Genomic DNA, 20,725 nt, shown 5'->3' on the forward strand with positions numbered 1-20,725 from the left:
ACTGGCCTCTAGAAGGAGGATCAGATTTCTACAATTCCTCTGGAAACGGAATTAAAGCCTAATCCTAAACAGAATTAGACTTCTTTGAGGGAACTGAAAGCAATGAAGTTGCAACTCTACATGGGTCAGGGAGGGAATATGAGGAAATGGGAAGTTCTCATGAAAGAGAACTTTCATGGGGAACTATATTGCTATTTAACTTGTTCATAAACGATCAAGAGTTAGTGGGGAACAGTGAAAGCAGCTAAATTTATGGATGGCACTAAATTATCCAGAATAGTGAAAACCTAAGCAAAGGTTGAAAGGTTCCAAAGGGTTCTCTCCAAAATTAGTAAATGGGCAAGAAAACAGCAAATGAGCTTGAATACAAATATCACACAGGATTCACACAGGACAAATAATCTCATTTTCATAACAGGGACAGAGGAGGAATTTGATTTCATTCATGTTTAAAGGTGAGCCTACCTAATCCTCCATTTCTGGAAAAATAAAAATACACAAACCAAAACACAACCATCCTTCAAAATTCACACTTCTCTTAATTTTGCAATGCTACTCTCCGGTCAAGTAATGTGTACAAAAAAGGGTGTATTACCAAAATGAACATACAAGAATACATTATTTTAGAGAAAACTGCTTTGTAAAATTGTGTATATTAGGGAAAAAATACATACAAATGTGTCAATTAGAAGAAATTTGTACTGAAATGTTGGTGAATTTTCATGAGAACTTTTAATTTTTTTAAGCAAACTGATGCAGAAATGTAGAAAACTGAATTTATGACTGGGAAAATGAGAAACTTAAATTCAAAGAACCACCCACCTCTGCTTAAAAAAAACACTGAAGGGATCTAAACTGACTATGAATCCCCAGGAACGAGAGGGACCTTTGGTGTGATCTAGCAGTGCTCTTCCACATTCTTATATCTTTAGGTCAGTCTCCATACTGAAGATCTTGTGTATGTGCAGAAAGATGAACACCCCCCAGATCCGTGAGATGGTGTCCTGCCAAAGGCCACCTACCGGGTGGCTTCAAACAGGACAACCAAGTGGTGGCATGGTATTGGCTGCCTCTGCACCTGCTTTTTGAATGTCTGGTGTGGCATGCAAAAAGGGAAGACACACTTCTTCAGTGGTCACTCAGGCATTATGAAGAGCAGGTTTTTGAGCCACTCCAGTTATAGTTACAAGACTTCCAATTAAGCAGCAATGTGGGGTGGAATTTTCTCTCTCTCCAGTGCTTCATTTTTTTTGCAGACAATTTTCCATTCCATAACTTCATTAGTAACAATGGATGGCTGTCAGTTGGAAATGAAATATTAGACCAGCTTGGCAATTTCAAGGTTTTTAGTTTCATTCATTAAACAGAAATGAATGTACTAAATTAGATCACTCCCTAGGACATCAGATCCCCCCCCCCCAAAAAAAGCAAATTGAAAAAATTACAATGTCCATAACCCTAAATTGTGAAAAATTGAATTGCACAATATTCAAACTTTTTCAAAAAATGCACATTTTGGCTACTTAAGTAGAAGAGTTTGGATTTGATATCCCGCTTTATCACTACCCTAAGGAGTCTCAAAGCGGCTAACATTCTCCTTTCCCTTCCTCCCTTAAAACAAACACTCTGTGAGGTGAGTGAGGCTGAGAGACTTCAGAGAAGTGTGACTAGCCCAAGGTCACCCAGCAGATGAATGTGGAGGAGCGGGGACGCGAACCCGGTTCACCAGATTACAAGACTACCGCTCTTAACCACTACACCATACTGGCTCACCATACTGTAAATGCAGAGCACTTACAATTTTCAAAGCCTGCTAAATGCTTCACCAAAGACCATTCTGATATCCAACTAGAAACAACTAATTAACAGAAGTTCTTAACAACATTGAATTGCACATACATGTGCAATAGTATCTTTTTATTCGTCTAAAACAAACTTTTGAAGATGGGAACCAGTTTGCAGCCAGTTACAAATCTTGTGGTTATTTCACCTGGCCTGGAGAATGTCTGTGTTAGTGGAGCCCAATCCTACTTGTGTGGGTGACGGAAACATCCCACGCCCACTGGAAGAACTGCATAATTACCAGAGCTATACATGCTATCGTATGCATCACAAAGAGGCCATTTTTTACTTATTCGACATGATAAAGGTAGCAAGTTGAGACCGTGGTAATAAACTACAGAGTTTTTAAAATGATGTTTATTGTATCTATTTAAATACAAGATAGCTCAGCCGGTAGAGCATGAGAATCTTAATCTCAGAATTGTGGGTTCAAGCTCCACATTCCATAAGAGAGGGTTGTACCAGATGACCCTCACAGTTCCTTCCAACTCTACAATTCTTTGATTCTATGTTTATATTCAAGATAATGCTGTGATTTCACAGCTTTTCTGATTTGATCAACCCTGCACTGTGGGTTAAACCTGATCAGAAGGTCGGTGGTTTGAATCCCCGTGACGGGGTGAGCTCCTGTTGCTTGGTCCCTGCTCCTGCTCCCCTAGCAGTTTGAAAGCATGTCAAAGTGCAAGTAGATAAATAGGTACCGCACTGGCAGGAAGGTAAACGGCATTTCCGTGCGTTGCTCTGGTTCGCCAGAAGTGGCTTAGTCATGCTGGCCACATGACCCGAAAGCTGTACACTGGCTCCCTCGGCCTATAGAGCGAGATGAGTGCCGCAACCCCAGAGTCGGTCACGACTGGACCTAATGTTCAGGGGTCCCTTTACCTTTACCTTTACCTGCCACAGATAAATCTTATTACTGTGTTGCCACACTTTGGAGATCAAGGAACTTAAGGTGAAGAGCAGGTAACAAATTTAAATCACCATCATAATCACCATCACCATCATCTCTGCTTGCCATTGGGTACCAAATGTCAGGTGTGCTTAAGCCTCACTGATATCTTCCATGTGGATTAGTGAGATAGGTCCCACTGATTTCATGGTATGCTAAACTGTGCAGATGTGGATTCATATCAGCAGACTATAGCTGGAGAATATACAGTAACTGAATGCTGAAATACTTTGTACTTCAGCTCAGTATACCTGAAGGGAGTGTCTCTATCCCTATCATGCAGCCTGGACACTGAGGTCGAGCTCTGGGGGCCTTATGGCTGTTACCTCATTGCAAGGTTACAGAGAAACAGACAGAGGACCTTCTCAGTAGTGGTGTCCACCCTGTGGAACACCTTCCCGTCAGAAATAAACAACTATCTGACTTTTAGAAGACATCTGAAGGCAGCCCTGTATAGGGAAGTTTTTGATGCTTGATCCTCAGGGTCCCTTCCAACTCTACAATTCTATGATTCTACGTTTTACTGTGCTCAATGTTTTAATGAAGCCACCCAGAGTGATTGGGACAACCCAGCCAGATGGGTGGCATAGAAATATCACCATCATCATCATCTCTGTCTAGTTCATTCTTCTGTTTCTGACAGGGGCTAGCCAGGATGCCTCTGGGAAACTAACAAGCACCACATAAAGATGGCCTTCTAGCATTTTTGTTGACATTCATGCTTCTCAGCAGTCACTGCTGAACACCGCTCTTCATAGATATACTGTCCCTGCACATGGATGTTCCATTTAACCATCTAGGTGGATAGCTATTAATAGATCTATGGATCCTCTAGGAATTCCATCTGGTTAAGAGCCATCCAGGCTAGTGGCCATCTCTACATCCCAAGGCAGTAAATTCTGTAAGTTAATTACCCTTTTACTACCCAAGGAAGCCCCAGTTTTTCCTTCAGAGAAGGGACTAGGAACATAGGAATGTAGCAAGCCACCTTATACAGAGTCAGTCCATTGGCTGATCAAGTTTAGCATTGTTTACACTGACTGTCAGCTGGTTTTCATTATTTCAGGCAGAGGGCATTCTCAGCCCTACCTGTAGATTCCAGGGACTGAACCTGGGGCTTCCTGCATTCAAAGCAGACCCTCTACCGCTAATCAGGCCAAGGACATGAAAGCAGGCTTGAGTATGACTGTTCTTGGCCCTTCACCCTGACAGGTCCATTCGAGAACTATGGGAAAGAAAACATTACATTGCTGCACAAAGGTGGTCACTGCAGTTACTCAAGTGAGACATCTGGCTAGCTCAGGTGAGTTCTTTGCTCGTCTTTGTGACAGCTTTGGTTTCTTGGAGCACAGTATCAAAGGCAGTACTTGATACATAACAAAGTACACTTGGATGTTTCACTGACACGCTTCAGCTATCCCACTGTGCTGCTCAGATTTCCTGCAACAGCATGGCTTAGCTTCCTGTGAAAGGCTCCAGTAGCCTTGTCAGATCCACTACTGGCATTGAATACAAGAGGAGCAGCAAGCAGCACTCAAAATATTTTTTCAACCATCTGTCTATGTGCTTAATACGAGTCACTTGTAGTTCCTTGACTACTAGGATCAGCTTACCAAAAAATGAACGGCAGACATTGATCAGCACAAAATACTTGATTATCTTCAGGGTTTCCCAAAATTGGGTCTCCAGCTGTTTTTGGACTACAATTCCCATCGTCCCTGACAACTGTTCCTGCTAGCTAGGGATGGTGGGAGTTGTAGTCTAAAAACAGCTTGAGGCCCAAGTTTGGGAAACATTTAATTATTAGAGCAAAGAGTGAGTGCCTCAAGTCTGCATGAGAGCCATGTTAGGGACCAGCCCAAGACATTTTGTCACCTGAGATAGAACAAAAACAAAAAAGAAGGGTTTGCCATTGGTGGGTGACAGGGCAGTGTTTTTCCTTTTCCCTCCTTTGAACCTTTTGACATATGTGGTAGCCAAACTCCTTATGGAAGCCATTCTCCCCCAGAATGCTCTGAGAACAGTCTACACAAAGACCACATCATTCTGAGAGAAGTTTTTGGTGCCCCTTTCTCAAGTTCAAAAAAAAGAGGAGAAAATAAGCAGGAAAAACTATCGGCAAGTTTTTGGTCAATAGTAAGCATGCCTCTAGATATTGTAACAATCCCCATTCACTTGGGTCTTCGAGTGGGCAGTGTTTGGTGCCTGGCGTGGCTGTGGCCAAGTCACAGGGGGGCATCTTCTTCTGGCATGGCTGCAGGGGACGCCCAATGCCTCCCCTTCCGGATGGTCTGGACTGGCTTGCGCCAAAATAGGCCAATCAGGATGGCAGTAGAGAGGACTGAACCAGCCCCATCTCCACAGTATTTAATAGGGCAACCTGCAAAGGATCGTACTGTTACAATGTACCTCACCACAAACTCTCCCTCCCCTTCAGTTTCAGCAGTCCTCAAAAACACAAGCCAAAAGTTTGAGATCTTGGTTAGGACCAACCTCTCTGGTGTGCTCCATTTTTTAAACCAACCAACCTGTAAGCTTGGTATACCGAGAACAATCAGAAAGATATCACCTACCTGCCGTTAGGGATGAAGGAACCTACCTGCTTCTGTTTCTCATTTCTCCAATCTTGAAGTCAGTTCTTCATATTTCTGCAGGAATTTGTAATTTAAAAAAGAGAAAAATCCTCATCGACATTTTAGTGCACATTTCTTCTAATATAAATATCTCTGTATGCAGTTTTGGCTAATATGCACATTTTTGCCAGTTCCTCTTGCATCAAGAAGAGGATTTCACCAGCTCTTTGCTTCTCCATGAAAATACTTTGTGCTCTATAAACCGATGGCCCCAATCTGCATCCCACCTGTGTCAGTAGCAAGCTTCCCTTTGATTTTTCCAAACAGCTGCATTAGTTCTGCGGTTAATTTGCACCCAGTTTTCATAGACAGTGAGGTTTGTCCATAAAGCCCATCTTCAAAAAGGTACAAAAACCATGAACAAATTAACAACAATGCATGTGGATGTAAGGTGTGGGTATGTTTTCAACCACTTACTCATCTCTTTCTATGCTTTGGCAATAAAACAAGTTCTTTGATAATAGCTGTGTGTGATTTAAGAGCCACTCAGTAAGCACACTGAAATGTTAGGCACTAGTCATCTGTTACAATGCCCATTCTTAATCACATCAGCATAATGCTTATGATGAATGCTTCTGTTCTATTTTTTAAAAACAAACAAACAAACACACAACAACACATTTTAATTGATTTTACAAAATATGGAAGAAATCATTATTGAAATTACACAAGAACAAAGGCACACAAACCCCTGAGGCATTGATAATCATCTAGCAAAGGAGAACAAAGAAAGAAGGGGAAACAAAACCCAAAAAATAAACATGCTCTGATTTCAGAGTCCATTCTGTTGTTGTTGACAAAGTTGGGGCAAATCCACCTCATACTTTTAAAGCACAACCAACACACATTAAAGCAAATGATGCCTCCTAAAGAATCCTGGAAGCTGTAGTTTGTAAAGGGTACTGGGAATTATAGGTCTTTGAGAAGGAAAGGCAATTTTCATTATTCTTTGGAGAACATCACTTGTTTTAAATGTATGGATGCTGTGGTAATTCTAGGAATACTGGAGACCCGGGTCAACTATGGATTTTTCCATATGCTTGCGTATCTCACCATGGTTAGTTGAGCTTCTCATTCTTCATTATTACATTTAATAAAACCAAACTGTGTCGAATAAGACATGTCTTCCTCCGACAAGCCTCTATACAAACAAACCTTTTTTCTATGTGGCCCATGCAGCACCACGATAATTTAATAGGTGTCAAATGCCATCAAAATATGGTTTTAAGAGCTGTTGCTTTAGTCAGAGCTGAAATCAAATAATGAATGCTTATATGTATATAACACAAGTCTTCTTTCCTAGTTAACCCATTTTCCTCCCCAAAGTGGAAGGGACACACACACACACACACACACACACGGTGCCAGTAGTACCCCCAAAATGTTCATCTTTGCTGGGGGGAAAAAATCTGAAGTCAACACATGTCTGCAAGGCAGCGGCAGCTGTCCAAGTCCTGCAGTCTAGCAGGCAGGCTGCCCAGGCTATAAAATAATTAGTTTCATTTGTAGCAGTTTGTACTGAAGCAAAGAATAATAAGGTCTACATGACTTATGGCAGTGCAGGAAGTGCAAAAACATACAAATGAATTTTGAGAACTTATCTGCATAAGAAAAGACAGTGGGGTGTGTGTGTGTGTGTCTCCACATCTGGAATGTCTTTCATGATCAGCTCCATCCAGGCAATGGAAGAAGAGGATGGTTATGTTCTATTTTCACTGCAGAGGCAGCATAACAGTTCCTGCGAATCACAAGCAATGGATTCCCAAAGGCACCCGGCTTGCCACTGTGAGGATACTGAACTATAATGGGCTTTTGGCCTGATCCAGCAGGGCCTTGTTATGTTCTTAATAGTCATAATAATAAGAGAGCTAAGGACTCAGCTACATTGGTAAAGAAAAAGCATTTTATGTGCGTCATAACACTGAGACACCAGATGGCACTGTGGAGTCCTGCCTTTCACCAACATGATTTCCCACTATGAAGGTTACAACACGTTTTCCTGAAACGTTTTTGGTTTTTTTAATGTGTCTAGATCCAGCGCTTTCCCAATAGTGATGTATGGAAGTGAGAGCTGGACCATAAAGAAGGCTGATCGCCGAAGAATTGATGCTTTTGAATTATGGTGCTGGAGGAAACTCTTGAGAGTCCCATGGACTGCAAGAAGATCAAACCTATCCATTCTTAAGGAAATCAGCCTTGAGTGCTCACTGGAAGGACAGATCCTGAAGCTGAGGCTCCAGTATTTTGGCCACCTCATGAGAAGAGAAGACTCCCTGGAAAAGACCCTGATGTTGGGAAAGATGGAGGGCACAAAAAGAAGGGAACGACAGAGGACAAGGTGGTTGGACAGTGTTCTCGAAGCTACCAGCATGAGTTTGACCAAACTGTGGGAGGCAGTGGAAGACAGGAGTGCCTGGCGTGCTCTGGTCCATGGGGTCACGAAGAGTCGGACACGACTAAACAACTAACCAACAACAGATCCAGCCGAAATCAACACAGTAATGTGTGAGGGAGGTAATGTGTGCGCGGACACAACCAGCTACAGTTTGCATTCTGCAAGCATCACTCTATTCCAAACCACCCCTGGAAATCTGCCTTCAATGACATAAAGATTGCTATGAAGAGAGGCAGTTCCACACCCTCACATCCCATGGCATTTGTTACTTGCTGGTTTTTCTCAGACAGAACTTTCCGGGTAGGCACCGTAAGACTCTGCTCCTCTCCAAATTTTGATTCTTAAAGTTTGTGAAAAGAACAGCACCAGAACCCATTCTATTGTGGTCGTAACCTGGTTTGTTGCCTCTTGGAATTCAACCAGATATCAGTAGTAGACTTCGTATTGTAGGTTTCATGTGAGATACAGGAAAATGGCCATTCTCAGTGACCTCCCAATAACTATGGCATTTCCATCTCCCAGAGGTTTGCTGAAGTTCAAACCCTCCTCATCTTTTGGAAGAGTTGTGTTTGGTGTGTGTTTGCTCTTTAGAATGCAGGGCTAATGCTGATACAGGTTTTGTTTTATCTGGATCTTTGTTTACTGTCCTCACAGAGCAAGAACCACCCTGAGACCTCCGAGTATAGGGTGGTATATAAACTCAATAATTAATAAATTCAAGAAGAAGCAGGAGGAGGAGGAGGAGGAGGAGGAGGAGGAGATATGCTGGCAGGAAGGAGTTCAAAATGGACAAAAGTAGTCTTCTCCTGATGCAAAGGAGCTAGATCACCAAGTGGTACCTCCAGCCCAGAAGGCTTGGTATGCTCAGAGAAAGTTCACTAGATGTAAATCTAGCACCGATGATGTTTCTACCAGTGGTAGGATGCAGAATGGGTGTGAAGCATGGGCAGGTAAGAGATGGGCTAGAATTGGTGGGATCCAAAGCCCCTTTATTCCCACCGGAGACTCCAGGAACAGGCTAGAACTGGCAGAGTTACCCACATTGTGACTACTAGCCATGAAGGCTATGCTCTGCCTCCACAGCCGGAGGCAGCAATGCTTCTGAATACCAGATGATGGAAACCACAAGAAGTGAGAGTCTTCTTGTGCTTGACTTTTGCTTGCATGATTTGGTTGGTTACTGTGAGAGAAGGATCCCAGACTAGATGGGCCGTTCACCTTATCTGGCCGGCTTTTCGCTTGTTCTTATGCTCTTCTTGAAACAGATTTCCTCTAGAACAGGCTTCCTCAAACTCAGCCCTCCAGATGTTTTGAGATTACAATTCCCATCATCCCTGACCACTGGTCCTGCTAGCTAGGGATCATGGGAGTTGTAGGCCAAAAACATCTGGAGGGGCGAGGTTGAGGAAGCCTGCTCTAGAATGCAGCTAGAGAAGGAGGAGAGAACTGTTAGGATATAGTTCTGTTCCACCTTAAAAGGGACAGGCATGACTGTTGTGTGTCACATGCCTGTTTACATTTCCAGCACAGGCTTGCTGGGAACTTCCGTTTGTATATTGCTTTTGATTTTGCTGTTTTGCTGGACACAAAGGGAAGCAGACATGTTTTTTTCCTTTGTTCCTGAACTATACTGAATAAATGCTGTAAATATACTTACACATGTCTCTGTCCGCCACTTCCGTTGTGAGAAGATTTATTCATTCTGCTGATAGAGAGTGCAAAGTCTCTAAACATATCTGAGGCTCGTGTCGCTGTTTGATGCTGTTCCAAGGGAGACCGGTGATCGCCCAGCTGCCGGCCGGTGGCTGGAGCCAGCTGGGGGCCTGCCTGATGCCCCCGTCTCCCTGGCAGTATCCCAACAAGGACATAGGGTGAAGAAAGAGCTGTGAGTGGAGAGAGAGGTCCTCTTCCCATCCTCTGGGCCACCTGGGAAACTCAACAAACCTGCTGCACCTGGAACTGGGTGTGGAGTGTGCTTCTGAATGAGACACAGCTGTGAGTAGCTTACCATCCACCTTGAGTCTGCCCATAAAAAGCAAAATAAAAAAAATCCTTCCAGTAGCACCTTTAAGACCAACTAAGTTAGTTCTTGGTATGAGCTTTCGTGTGCAAGCACACTTCTTCAGATACACTGAAACAGAAGTTGCCAGATCCTTCTATATAGTGAGAAGGTGGGGAGGGGTATTACTCAGAAGGGTGGTGGGAATGGGAGATAGGCAGATAGCTGAGATATCTGAGATATCTGAGCTGAGATATCTCAGCTATCTGCCAATCTCCCATTCCCACCACCCTTCTGAGTAATACCCCTCCCCACCTTCTCACTATATAGAAGGATCTGGCAACTTCTGTTTCAGTGTATCTGAAGAAGTGTGCTTGCACACGAAAGCTCATACCAAGAACTAACTTAGTTGGTCTTAAAGGTGCTACTGGAAGGATTTTTTTTTATTTTGACTATGGCAGACCAACACGGCTACCTATCTGTAACTGGAACCATAAAAAGCAAGTTTAGAATGAGAAACTAGGGTTTCCAGAAAATCTTCTCATTGTGAGACTTTTGTGGGGAAGCTGAGAGTTTGTTGGAGGCTGAGTGAGAACGTGAAGGTAGAGAGGGAGGGTGTGTCAGAAGGAAAATGGATGGATATTGATTTATAAATATTTGTATTTTTTTTATTAATGTAACATGTTTATATGTAACTGTGCATTTTTTGTAACATTTTGTTTGAGTTTTCTGTTGTTGCTTCAGTTTTTTGTACCCTGCCTAGAGATATCATTTGATATATTAAGCAGTATAGAAATAAAATCATCAATTAAAAGGAAACAAGAATTGTGAGAGCAAAGAAAAATACGTTGAAAGTGGTGGCTCATCTGCCACTTCAATCCCATCCTCCAAACACACCCAACTTAGGCTTGCTCTGCCCACTTGTTATTATGAACTGTATACAACTGGGAACCCTAAGGAACTGGCAGGCTTCAGGGCCTTCCAGACCACTTATTTTTGAGTAGTCATCCAGATTTTCTCGCACAAAACTTACATAGAGGTTGGGCTGTATCTGGCAGTGGACAGTGCAGTGGAATGGTAGCACTCACCTGACCTCCCTTTATCTGCTTACTGGGAAAGAGAGGACTAGGCAATAGGGAGGTTGGTGTGGTGCAAATGTACCAGACTGGCCCTGCTGGTGCATTCACATCCTGCTGACCACCCTGCTGCCTTCCCCTTCCCATCTCCTTCCCAATAAGGAGCAGCCACTCGGCTTTCAGGAGATCAGGTCAGCGTCAACCCCACCCTCATCTGCTACTGATTATATCTTATCTTATCATTAATTTGGCTTTGTTATCTGGGCAATGATCATTTATCCTGCATTTATTTTGGTTTGCTGGCGGGCTCTTTAGACGTCTTCCCATTAGTCTTGTGTGTGTGTGTGTGTGTGTGTGTGTGTGGATTTGTTGCCCTAGGGAGACACAGCCCTTTAATTCCCTTTAAATGCACAAACCCAGTCCGTTCTAGAATCTCTCCTGCAAAACAGTGAGCCTAGAGGTGCCCTAAAAATGCCGCTTAAAAATATAAAGACACAAACCAAGAAAGATCCAGAAATATACTCTGAAAAAGTAGACTGTACATCTGCTTCCATTTTGCAGTATGTTAAAATAGTCCTGAATTGTTTCTTCAAGTTATTTTTCCAGATGATATATACAGAAAACGCATTGTATATACCCACTTTGTCCAATCCCCATGCCATATAAAATTCAGAGCCACCCCACCCCCGAATATACTTCATCCAATTTTCCCCAGCTGTTCTCTATATCCTTTTCTATACTGGCAGATTTGAATTGTACTCTTTCTGGCAGTTACTGAGGAGGTCTATCTATACTGCAAGCCTTAGCTGAGTGGCCATATTCAAAGTAAATCTGAAACTTGCAATAAGGATCTCAAACTAAGAATCAGTGTGTTCATTCTTCCTGGGCATCCTCTAGCAAATTGCCATTATTTGGTGTAGCCTCCTAGAACCTCAGTCACTTGCTACTCCAGCCTTGACCTTCTCTGAGTTGTGAAGATTTATTTATTACTAAGATTTGCCCTCTACTCCTGAATCAAGTTATCTTGGTGGCTAACAATAAAATACGGAGTGGGAGAAGCCATTTAGCTTATTTTTAATTCATAAAAATAAGCTAAAATCACAAATCTAGCACAGATGTGAGTCTTTCAGTTCATCCCTTTGCTGATTCCACCACACCTTCTGTCCTATCTTTTTGCAAGGCAATAGCAATCTCAACCTTTTTTAAATTAATAAATAATCAGATAATAAAGTTGAAACAACAGAAATCACTTGCAGTTAAATTTGCACATGTTCAATATACCTCATTCTGTGCCAAGGGGCACTGCAACGTATGGGGCCTCTCTTTGGCTCTCACCCCACACATAAAACAAGGGGCATTTTGCCAGTACCTTCCCCTCCTCACTGAAAAAGAGAGCACAGACTGCCTCAGAAAGGAAAGCTTCCTATAAGCATGAAATCCATATAGATCGCCAATTAAAACCACTTTGACACAAGTTTAGTTTGCAGGCCAGCGTGCCAGAACTGCTTGATTCCATTTGCTTCATGCACCAAACCAGGTGTGGGGAAACTTTGCCTGTCCAGAAGTTGCTGAACAACAGCTCCCATTATGCTTGGCCACTGGCCACGCTTGCTGGGGCTGTAGTTCAGTAATATCTGGAAGGGCCAAAGATTCCCCACTCGAGAGGATGCTGTCCAAATATGCTCGATTTGGCTTGGGCCTCGGCTCATCCCTATCTTGTATGAGAGGCCAATTTAGTCATGTCTCCCTGGTTTCATTCACACCATACATTTAAAGCACACTGCTTCCTCTGGGAACTGTGGTCCACCCCTCACAGAGTTACAATTCCCAGCACCCTTTTTAAAAACATCTTTATTGAAAATTCAAAAAAGTACAAAGTTATATGGGCACTAAACATAGTGAGAAGTAAATAAAAGAGAGAGAAAGAGAAACAGAACCCATGTAGAAGAGAAAATAAAGGGGGGAGGGGGAAAACTTGTATATTTTACAAAGTTGTTATTGTACTTCACCAGATCTTAACCTATTACAGTATTTGTAAGAATGGATTCCAAATATTATTGAATTTGTCCATGGCAAGTCTGTGTTTATCTGCAGGTTGTTCATATGTTGCAAGTTTGTATAAGTCTTCAATCCAACCGTAGAAGGGAGCTGCATCTCCCCCCCCCCCCAATTCATCGATATCAGTCTTTTTGCTGTGGTAAGGGCATAGAGTGTCCACTCGTATTGTGCTTTTGTAAGGATTCATGTGCTGGGTATATAATTCAAGAGGATATTTTGCTCTGTAGATATAAGGTTGTTCCGTACAGTTCTGTTGATAGTTTCAGTTACCTTCTGCCAAAAAAATTTCAATATGGGACAATGAAAAAACATATGTTTTAGAGAAGCACTCCCAGCACCCTTAACAAACTATGTTTCCCAGGGCTGTTTGGGGGAAGCCATGTGCTTTCAATGTATTGTGGTGTGTACACAGCCCACATCCAAGTTCCTCAAAGCACAAGGCGGAACGAAGAACGGCTCCCTACGGAGGCACACACATCTGCTAGAAAAGAGGCTTCTCCTGGGTATCTCTGCTTTTTCATAGAGGCAAATCTAGGTTTGCTACCAAATGTGCTTTAACTGAGAAACTGTGGCCAATTATAGCTCCCTGCTGAATGTACCTGCATGATAATGATATAAACATCTGTTTTCCATATTCACAATTTATATTTTTTATGTGTACGCTTCAAACATCTCAGTTAAATGCATGGGGGATACGGGACAGGACAACATCATGGTGTGTATTGTTCTGTTTAGTGTGGTTATTGGATTAGGATTGAGAGAGAGAGAAAGAGATTGACATTTTGCACAGGTCCATTTGCGTGGTCATTCCAGGCAGTGTGTATTTATCCTGGGCTATTGGCCTTCCCATGTGGTTCTTCTTTCTTCCCTTCCCTTTTTGTCTTCTAGTCATAAACCCAGGAAAGAAAGTGAGTATCACCAGTTGAGGCCTCTTAATCTTGGGGAGCTTCAGTCTTTTCCCTTGACTCAAGGCACATTCTTTTTTTCTTTCCTTTACACATAGGTTGGCGAAAAGTGCTTCTACATGACGGCACTCTGCGCAGTGAGATGCGATGTTTGCTTTGACGTTGCCCCACTGCAGTGGGGCAGAGACGTCTTCACACTGGCACAGCCACTGCCTGGGGACTGTGGATGTATTCCACACAGGTGGGCTAACTCGTACCGTTGAAGCACTACACAAGACCAGAACTCCCCCACCCAAGCACACGTACTCCATTTACAATTGTAGCCCTGTTTGCTGCTGGCATATTTGAGGTCACCTTTACACACACACACACACACACACACACACACACACACACACTGGTACCTCGGGTTACAGATGCTTCAGGTTACAGACGCTTCAGGTTACAGACTCTGCTAACTCAGAAATAGTACTTCGGGTTAAGAAATTTGCTTCCGGATGAGAACAGAAATTGGGCAGCGGTGGTGCGGCGGCAGTGGGAGGCCCGATTAGCTAAAGTGGTGCTTCAGGTTAAGAACAGTTTCAGGTTAAGAATGGATCTCCAGAACGAATTAAGTTCTTATTAAATTCGTGTGTGTGTGTATATATATATATATAGAATTTTTACATATCATTCCCAACAATCATATAACATATTTTCTTATCTTTCTTATACAATGTTTTGGACTTCCATCAACCACATCTGAAGATTTTTAGATCTTATCACTTAATCTACATTTCTTAATTTTTTAATCTTAATTTAATCTTAATTTCTCTATTACTTTTAATTGTCCTTAACTAAAAACTCTCTTCATAATCTTCTCTGCAATATTTCGCATAATCCTCCTTACAAAACTTATTGCAATCCTACTAGCGTAATCTGTTTATTACAATTGCTTTTCAAATAGTTCAAATATTTACTCCAGTTCTCTGAGAATCTCTGGTCCCACAGGTTTCGGATCCTTCCTGTCATCTTATCTACGGTAATTCTGCATAGTCCATTAATTTTGTGAGGTCACCTTTCCAGCAGCAGAAGTGCTCCCCTTGTGGCTCAGCATAATGCCAGAGCAATGGGGTGGGATGAAATTGTGCTGGTAAATTCCCCACATGAACTCTGGTGGTGATTTATTTCATTGCCCTTGCAAGTATCACTCCTTCCACCCCAAAACTCCACCATAATAGCAATCCGAACTTGAGCTGGATACCTCCATGTGGAAACATTTTTGCTGGTTTCTTCAGCGAGGGGTAAATATTCTCCGATATTTCTCAGAACAAACAGGGACACATGCTCCAAGTACTTAAAACACAGCCCATGCTCCCACACCAGACATTGTTCCTTCCCACACTTGCTGTGAAACATCACTGAAGGATCTTGTCTGTTTACTATACATTGTATTCATTCACTCTGTAAAAGCCAGTTGACAGGTCTTCCTTAAAAGTTCAACATTTGTTGCCTGGGGTGAAGCAACTGCTCCCCGCTCCCTCAAACTACATTATTTGCAATAGTAGAGGTTGATGCTACACAAATGTACCAGTCTCCCCAACCCACCATCCATTACGGATAATATCTAAGGCAGGCCAAGTCATCTTTGCAACTAAGACTGAAGAGAAGGAAGAGTTTGGATTTGATATCCCGCTTTATCACTACCCTAAGGAGTCTCAAAGCGGCTAACATCCTCCTTTCCCTTCCTCCCCCACAACAAACACTCTGTGAGGTAGGTAAGGCTGAGAGACTTCAGAGAAGTGTGACTGGCCCAAGGTCACCCAGCAGCTGCATGTGGAGGAGCGGAGACACGAACCCGGTTCACCAGATTACGAGTCCACTGCTTTTAACCACTATACCACACTGTTGTAGTGATCCCAAAGGAGAAGAAGAAGAGTTTGGATTTGATATCCCGCCTTTCACTCCCTTTAAGGAGTCTCAAAGCGGCTCACAATCTCCTTTCCCTTCCTCCCCCACAACAAACACTCTGTGAGGTGAGTGGGGCTGAGAGACTTCAAAGAAGTGTGACTGGCCCAAGGTCACCCAGCAGCTGCATGTGGAGGAGCGGAGACTCAAACCCGGTTCCCCAGATTACGAGACTACCGCTCTTAACCACTACACCACATTGGCTCTCTCTTTCCCTAGAAGCAAAAATGCAATAACAATAAGCTGAAAAACTATTTGCTGACCTTTCTTGACACCCAAGTTTAGCCATCTGAGGCAGTCTCCTCCCTCTCCATAATGGTAAGACAGTTCATTCTCCCCCAGAAGGCAGAACAGGGACAAATTAAGGATAGCGAATTATCAGGGACAGGTGCCAGAAAACTGGTTCTGTGAACTCCAGACTTCAAAATGCAGAATGGCACGTTCTAGAAATGGGGCTCTTACAAGAGTGAAGCCTTTCTTTCTTTTCTTATTTTCCCCAGGAATGTGAGAAATGAAATACCCGGGAGGCAGATGTTAAATACCTGGGCATGTTATGCTTCATGGCAGGCTTCACAAGTTTTGGAGCTGATGACATGTGAGGTGCCTCTGGCTGTCACTTTCCTTGCTTTCATCAGAGCTGTTTCCCCCCTCCTCTGGCTGGCCACATCTGAACCGCTTTGACTTTCAGACCAATGTTTCTCCACATGACTTTCCATAGCCTGTGAAGAATATGTCTGCCTTTGCTGCTCTGAATATAATGTCTTCACGTTCCTAAAGGAACTACCTTTTGATTATTAAGGTAAAGGGACCCCTGACCATTAGGTCCAGTCATGACCGACTCTGGGGTTGCGGCGCTCATCTCGCTTTATTGGCCGAGGGAGCCGGTGTACAGCTTCCGGGTCATGTGGCCAGCATGACTAAGCTGCTTCTGGCGAACCAGAGCAGCGCACGGAAATGCCGTTTACCTTACCGCTGGAGTGGTACCTATTTATCTACTTGTACTTTGACTGCTTTTGAACTGCTAGGTTGGCAGCAGCAGGGACTGAGCAATGGAAGCTCACCCCGTCGTGGGGATTCGAACCTCCAACCTTCTGATCGGCAAGTCCTAGGCTCTGTGGTTTAACCCACAGCGCCACCCACGTCCTTTTTGTCTACCCCTACTGCAAGTCAAAGCAGGTCAGTCAGTGACAGCCAGGGGTTCTTCCACCTTCTTCTGTGACATCATGGCAACTCAACCAACTGCCAGAAGCTTATCATCACCACCACCGCAGTGGGATTGGAACCATGTGGGCTGATCTCCAATGTTAGGGCTTATCCACACTTACCTGCCCTCTACTTTTTCCAGGCACGCTCTATGAGTTAAAGCTCTGTGTCTGAACATCCTTTTTCTTGCTCCAGAGCTTTTCCCATGAAAACCCATTCTTTATAGTTCAGATGGAGCAAATATCCTTGGAATACCTGAATTGATGTTTGCTCTGATTCAGTTCAGGGCAAAAGAAACCCCCAAACCCCACGATTACACACTGTGTGTTAAATCACAGACCTCTTCCTGGAATGAGTTGGACAAATGGGAAATGTGGCTAAGCCCTTAGTCATACTCAAAGCGTTACAACCATTGAAGTAAACCACTTAAGCCCATTGATTCCAGTGGGTCTACTCTGAGTTTAGATGGATTACCTGCCTGTAGTGTTTCATTACACATTGATTTTACGAACTTGAGCATTTTGAGTACTCTACCCAATCGTCTGTTTGTAATTCTAAGTCAAATTGGTTCGCAATTTCCCAGTCCTGTTTCTCATTATTGCTATATCCATAAAAGTAAAAACTGCTTATTTTTAAATGATAGTTTATTTACTTATTGTGCTCCAGCTGCTTTGGTGGGGTGACCTTAATAGATTTAAATCTTACAAAGACTTGGGTCTCCCTGGACACACTTTGCTTCCCAAGCCACATTAGTTACTCATGAATTTTAATGGACTGGGTCTACTGAGTTGGCAAGGTTCGAAAAACAGAAAGAATGCAAGAAGCCATTTGAAACAAAGCAAAACAGTAAAGTCTACTGATTCTTCAGTACTGACCACAAGACTACATTATCCTTTTTTCTGTTTAGCTTCCAGCTGCTGGAACCACAGGAATGGGAAGCAGGCAGAGAACTGGGCCCTGCAGCAAGGTTGAATCCTGCCCTTCCCTCCCTCCCTTGGAATGGTCCACCCCTGAAAAACACAGAGGTTGCTTTCTACTCTAGAGAAGACAGCAGGAAGCAACTGCTGGTTTATTTTGTGCCTGCAGATTTCCTTTGAAAGAGATGCATTCCAAAGAATCTGTCATATACTTGTTTGCTCACTTGCTTGTCCATTTTGTAGCCAAGAAGTGTTCAACGATCAGCATCCACAAAGAAGCAGAGACGGGAGGAGTATAGAAACTTTACAATTAATTACTGATGGTCACAGTGATTACGCTGTAGGGCAAGTGGAATAAATGTGAAAATTGATCACAGCTATGACTAGCACCTTGACAAGAAAGTTAACAGGGTTGTGAACTACTGCTTTGAAAGCAGAATGTGTGTCTTCTTCTTCTTCTTCTTCTTCTTCTTCTTCTTCTTCTTCTTCTTCTTCTTCTCTTCTTCCCCACCAATCTGTCTGGATTTCTCCCGTCACTCTTGGTGGCTTACAGCATATCTAAAAACGTCACAAAAACATCAAGCATTAAAAACCTCCCAATTAAAAACCTCCCTTCAGATGTCTTCTAAAAGTTGTGTCATTCTTTTTCTCCTTGACATCTGAAGGGAGGGCGTTCCACAGGGAGGGCACCACTACCGAGAAGGACTTCTGCCTGGTTCCCTGTAACTTCGCTTCTCGCAGTGAGAGAACCAGCAGAAGACCCTTGGAGGAGGACCTCAGTGTCTGGGCTGAGCGATGGGGATGGAGACACTCCTTCAGGCGGCTGCAATGCATGGAGAGATCTTTACAAAGTATGAGGCAAGATGTAGTGTCGGGTGTGAGAAGTCAAGCCTGCCAAACTTTACTCAGCTTCACAAACTTTACCCCCTTGCATGAATGACAGGAGGCAGACAAATCACTGCTCTGGTACACCAAATTAGAGCTGCCACGGTGATCAGGCACAGATTAGATTGTGATGGCAGCGGGGCTGGCTCAGGATCCCGAGGTGTTTTGTTTTTTCTTGAGCTACCAAATAGGGAATTGAGATGAATGTATATTTGTGTATGTATGTGTCCGTCCCCACCTGATAGATCTGACGTAGACCCTCTGAGCTGAATTAGGCTGGTCCAAGCTGAATCAGCCTGCTTTGCAAAGTGTGGGATTGGGGTCCAAGCAGAATCTTGTGGTCACTGCAGACATCATAAGCATGTTACAGCGCCAAGCAAAAGCAGCTGGCCTGTATATGACTGAGCAAAAGTGGCCTCCCAAAAAATTGCCGTGGAATTTGTAAGTGGAGAAACTTGGGGGGGGGGGCGGTTCAAGGAAGTTGCCCACTGTTCTTGGGGGGAGGTGAAATTCTCCCATAGTTTTGTGTTTTTTATAATAAAATTCTCTTCCTGATTTCGGAAATGAGAAAACGAATAAATTCCTACTAAAGGAGAAAGGGTAAGCAGAGATATGGACTATATTGAATCAATAAAGCTAACAACTAAAATAAGAGAATCAAATAATGATTTAAAAAATAATAATAATTGAAGAATGGAAGCCCTTTTCAGATTATTTGAAAAAATATTGTAATTTGAATAATCCATGACCGGGATTTGAATTATGAGCAATTAGAGATCATTGTGTCATGATTATGATCTACAAAGAGGGAAAACAGGGTGCATCAAAAGAAAACATCATGGAAAATGGGGTGAGAAGTCAATAATATAAAAAAAAATATGCATTGTATGTGGAATTTCTGGAAGTCTAATAAAATTAATTTTTAAAAAATTCTCTTCCTGAAAAATTCCTGCTTACTATTCTTTCTTCATATTGGTAGATGATGGAAGGAGTAGGCTAAGAGAGGAGGGCTGGAATTGTTAATCTTCAAGTTGTCAAGGTGTAAATTCTTAGCTTAGTCTCCTCTTAATGGGAAGAGGACCGTATCAATACAGATCCCCCAAGCCTTGCTCAAATCTGACTCTGCTTGAAAATTAGGTGCTGAACAAGATGTTGTTGTCATTTAAAATTAAAGCTTTCCAGTTCTGAGGAGCTCTGTGTTGCTAACTCATATGCTATGGCCACACAGTTTTGTGGAGAGAGATGTGCAGCTGTCATCCAATTCCTCTCCTGAACCCAGTACCCCAGGATCCCAGTTCCACCCCAGATTGACAAGCATCCTGCTTAATATCACTTAATTTGTTGGAATAAATTGCTTGGTATGCTGCAGCTACATCTGGCTAGTTTCAAAATGGATAGCATTTTGTTCTCTCTCTCTCTCTTTTTATTGATTTAGAAGTCAGGATCCAATAGATGGTTCTTTTGATTTTGATTAGTAATTGCTTCTTTCTTCCCGGTGTTATTGTAAGGACTGGCAGGCAATCACACAGACAGTTTAAGACAGAAAGTCGTACACTGCTCGGTCTGTTCCTGGTTGCAATGTGTCTGATGGTTCATTGCATACAGTCAGAGTACTTTTTCGCTTGAGGACTTGAAGAGGGCTACTGTTCATTGACCAAAGTCTTATGCTCAGGCCAAGTCAGTTTATTATGACAGCTACCACCGGGAATTCACTCCAGCATTCATGGATATTTAGCATGCAGGGCCTTCTTGATTTTGATGACTAATTGAAAATGAGGAAACGGAGTGGTAGCTGGTCCTAGGGAAGAGATGGATAAGCCTTTCAATTTCAGTCAGTTTCTCATTTTCCCATCGTTCTCCACATTTCCACACCAGCTTGTGAATTTTGTTTTTAAAGTCCGCATGAAATTATATCA

Source organism: Podarcis pityusensis (assembly GCF_964106645.2).
Source record: "Podarcis pityusensis genome assembly, chromosome: 6".
In the NCBI taxonomy this organism is placed as follows: Eukaryota; Metazoa; Chordata; class Lepidosauria; order Squamata; family Lacertidae; genus Podarcis; species Podarcis pityusensis.